Genomic DNA, 4,991 nt, shown 5'->3' on the forward strand with positions numbered 1-4,991 from the left:
GGATACAAGGAGAAAAACATAGAAGAGGGACAGAGGGAAAGCAGAGAATGAATGATAGAGACTAAGAAAACTTTTTATCAAGTACTAAAAGCCAAAACATGTAGAGGGTTATAGTAGTAGAAAGTGCAATGCTAACTGGCATTTGTCCAGCACTACCAATTGTGACACAACCCCATGCTGTAGCCAGCGTGTTTCCCGGCCACCTCATTCCCACAGCAGTGGTAACACGCTCCCCTGCTGGAGTGAAGGGCTCTCCGTGGTGCCTCGGGGACACCTCCAACCTGCTACTGTGTGTGTGTGTGTGTGTGTGTGTTTTGGACAAGGCCAAAACACTGAAGTCTTCGGGTGACGCCTACAACAAGATATACATCAAGAAAGACGTTCATCCAAGTATCAGAGCAGAATGGAAGCGGCTGAGGGACGCAGAGAGGACAGAAAAAGAACGCCCGGAGAATGCGGGATGCAATATTCAGCTGAACACCCGTGAACGCCAGCTGTACAAGGATGGTGAAGTAATCGACAAATGGTCTTTGCAGGGTTTTTAAGTGGTCCACAACATCATGTACATGCAGTTAAGTTGATCTCATGGAACATTAATGGTGTAAGAACAAAATTAGAAAAACATTGTGTTCAGGACTTTTTGATGAAATATGATATAGTTTGTTTGAATGAGGTGAAAACACCTTTACGTGTGTGTCTTCCAGGATATGTATCTTATATGAGTAACAATAAAACGTCGCCCCATCGTGGTGGTACAGTGGTTATGGTGAAAAACTATTTAGCTCAGTCTACCCTGCGTGTTGACACTAGTACTGAGGATCAGGTGTGGCTCCAGTTTCGCTCACTGCCAGTTGTTGTTGTTGCGGCGTGTTATATCCCGCCGAGTGACTCTCCATATTTCTCCCATGATTCTTTTGCATCCATCCAAGACAAAGTGATAGAAAATGGAAATGAAAAGAAATATGTAATTATTGGTGACTTAAATGCAAGATTTGGAGAGTTTGTGCGTGAATTACCGATGCGTGCTGAGTTACCAGATTATTATGACTATTCTTACCCTCGCATTCCTGACCATGTCGACAGGCTTAATGATAATGCCTATGTTCTGGCCACTCTGTGTATAGACCATAAATTTGTTGTTGTTAATAATTTAAGAGTTAGAGAGAAAGAGTTTACAAGCAATGTAACATACAGGCAAGGTGATGTGTGGATATCGGAGCTGGATATATGCATGACATCAAGTAATATGGTTAACCATATTGATGAGTTTAGTGTACATCAGACAGATTTCCTACCCTCTGACCATGCTCCTGTTTCATTGCAATTATCAGTACCTGACATAGATATTAGTGATCTTTTCAACAGAGCTTGTCAGCTTGGTGAACATGCGATACTGAAACACTCAAACCACAATGCATTTGTAAAGAAACCAATTAATTGGCCATGTATTGATCAAGAGGCTTTTGTGGACAACATATCTAATACTAATGTAGACACCAATGTTTTTGATGTGAATGAGTTTGCCAAAAATGTAGCTGAAGTGTTATATGAGTGTTCTCAGGCAAGTCAAGGTAATGTTGTTGTTACTGATAACGTAACCAGAAATACAAACCGTTGGGATAGGATTCTACATGATCGTGATGATGCTAGAGTTTGGAAGGCCATTGACTGGAAGGGTAAATTTCAAAATAGACCTACTGTTCATGATTCTCCTACTGATGACGAATTTAAAACCTTTTTTGAGACTGTGACTGACCTTGATTTATTGGATGATTTTGAGGAGAACGATGTCCCTAATATTAACATTCCAGGGTTAGATGAGAGTATTACTACCGATGAAGTGACAGTACAGATTAAGAAAATGAAAGCAGATAAAGCTTGTGGTCCTGATGGAATAGCATCTGGTGTGTTCCAGCTACTCCCAGCAAACTGGATAGTCATTCTGACTGTGTTATTCAATTCTGTCTTCCTCTCTGCCAGTTACCCAGTGAGTTGGACCACAGCGAAGTTCTTTACAATATTTAAGAAAGGTAATAGGCAGGAAGCTAGAAATTATCGAGGAATCTCTGTGTTAAATAGCATTACCAAAGTTTACGATTTAATATTGTGTGAAAAGCTTCGGGCCTGGTTTATTCCTTATAGAGAACAAGCAGGAGCTCAGAAAGGACGAGGATGCACTGAACATATTGTAACTTTGCGACTGTTAACTGATTTTGCAAAAAAAAAGAAAAACACCCTATTTGTCACATTTGTCGATTTTTCCCAGGCTTACGATCTTGTAGCTAGACGAATTTTGTTTAAGATTTTACAGAGACTTGGTTGTGGTGGAGTCATGTTGGCTGCACTGATTGCTATGTACCGTGTCACCGACAGCATTCTTGGCACAGTAGTAATATCGGCCACAATTGGTGTACGCCAAGGGTCCCCCACTTCATGCCTCCTCTTTATATTATATGTTAATGACTTAATTAAACTTGTCAAAGAAAGTTGTGCACCAGAAGGTTTCCTCTCCTGGCTCCATCTACTGGTATTAATGGACGACACAGTCCTGTTAGCCACCTCTAGAGCAAGCATGTTAAGAAAACTAGAAACTTTAAAGCAATTTTGTGATAATTACGGGATGAAAATTAATGTTTCAAAGACTAAGTTTTTTGTAATTTGTGGAACTACGAGAGATGAAGAACCATTGAAGGTTGGTGAATTAGTAGTAGAGTCATGCAGCCAATATATATACCTGGGTTCCCCATTTACTTATGATGGTTGTGTCTCTTCTTCTGTCAAGGTTCATGCCAGTACTAAGATGGCTCATGTCAATAAATTCATTTGCTTTTTAAAGAAAAATAATGACATACCATTTGTTGTAAAGAAGAGAATATTTGATGCTGCACTAATGTCAGCCATACTGTACGGCTGTGAATCCTGGCTGAATGCTGATTTGAGGCCTATAACTAGACTTTACAACTTATGTATTAAACAATTGCTTTGTGTTAGAACAACAACCTGTAATGACATGTGTTATGTGGAATTGGGTTACCCTCCACTGAAAGACCTTGTGCTGAGCAGACAAAGAAAGTTTTTTAAAAAGATGTGGCAAGAAAGAGTGCATATGAATGATGACCCCTTGATCTTTGCTATTAAAACCACTCTTAATAATAGACTTAATACAAGATCTTTTATTTCTCAGTTAATTAACGACGACAGAAATGATATACATATTGCTATGGAAAAATTAAAGTGTGACATATCTGCCTCAGATTCCTCCAGGAGAGTAACATACAAAGCAATAAATCCCAGTCTATCGGTTCATGATATCTACACCCGCAAAAAGGGAATCAGAGAAGACCTAAGAATTAATTTCACAAGATTTCGTCTGTCGGCACACTGGTTAGCAGTTGAGGTGGGCAGGTGGAAAAGACGGGGGCGTGGCCGCCTACCTCTAGAGGAGCGGCTGTGTCCCTGCGGACAAGTACAGACAGAAGTTCATGTCATCGAGCAATGTCCCCTCTCACAACACATCCGTGACACATATACATATTCTACACTACAGGAACTATTCAGTGGCTCCTTTGATAATACAAGACTATGCATTATTATAAGCTCAATCTTGAACTTATATTCCCACAATTTGTAACATATTTAGGTATTAGGGTTATGTAACATTAGTTGTCATATTGGTGACCTGTTTTCTTTTCTGTAATGAATAAGATTTATTATAGTACTGAGTTATGTTGGACTCATAAATTAATATTGTTATGTAATTATTACTGTAAGTGTAAGATGTTGTGGTCAATAAAACTATGAACTATGAACTATGTGTGTGTGTGTGTGTGTGTAATAGTACCAATCTTATCACAGATTAATGGAGACGCTAGCTTCCCGGTGATGGTTTGGCTTCACGGAGGAAGGTTCACCCATGGCAGTGCCCAGGAGTACCCTCCTCAAGTCGTCCTGGACCACGACATCGTGCTGGTGGTGGTGCAGTATCGGCTGGGTGTCCTGGGTGGGTGGTGTATGGCGAGGTGGTGACTTCTCTCACACGCGGCGCGGCCTGTGTACTGCTCTTCTCACTGCTTCTCTCTCACTGTACAGGCTTCCTGTCTACCGAGGACTTGGCGATGCCTGCGAACTTGGGGCTCAAGGACCAGACCCTGGCGCTCCGGTGGGTGAAGACCAACATTCACCCCTTTGGCGGAGACAACATGCGGGTCACCATCTTCGGTGAGAGTGCCGGCAGCGCCGCCGCCCACTTCCTCATGTTCGTCCCGGAAGTTCAAGGTAGGACTCCTTTTGGACTTCACATTCGTTCTCATCACCTTTGTTTATACACACACACAATATATATATATATATATATATATATATATATATATATATATATATATATATATATATATATATATATATATATATATATATATATATATATATATATATATATATATATATATATATATATATATATATATATATATATATATATATATATATATATATATATATATATATATATATATATATATAATTTCAACCTTGTATATCCATTTGTTCACATATTTGCATGTAATGAGACAAGTTGTATTGTTTTGACAGATCTTTTTTCCAGTGCTATCATGCAGTCTGGAACAGCACTGACGTCCTTGACTATCAACAATAGTCCTCGCAAGGAGGCAATTGAAGTGGGTGGCAGCCTTGGGTGTCCCACAGATCAGGGCAGCAACACGCTCCTTCTGTGCCTGCAGGGGCTGGATGCAAAGGCTCTCTTTCCTCGTTACGAAAGCTCCAGAGTGAGTGGCACTCACTGTGCCAGGTGTCAGGACTACTTGCTCATTTAACTTGAACATTCAATTGTGGATATATTCAAATTACAGTTCTGAGGCCATTTAACTTGTACAGAGATGGGGCGTGCTACCGCTCACCTTCACGCCCTGAGTGGACAGCCGTTTCCTGCCGTGTCACCCTGCCCTGCTGATAAGTGAGGGGTGCAGCACCCA

The sequence above is a fragment of the Scylla paramamosain genome, unplaced genomic scaffold (assembly GCF_035594125.1).
Source record: "Scylla paramamosain isolate STU-SP2022 unplaced genomic scaffold, ASM3559412v1 Contig88, whole genome shotgun sequence".
NCBI classification, from domain to species: Eukaryota; Metazoa; Arthropoda; class Malacostraca; order Decapoda; family Portunidae; genus Scylla; species Scylla paramamosain.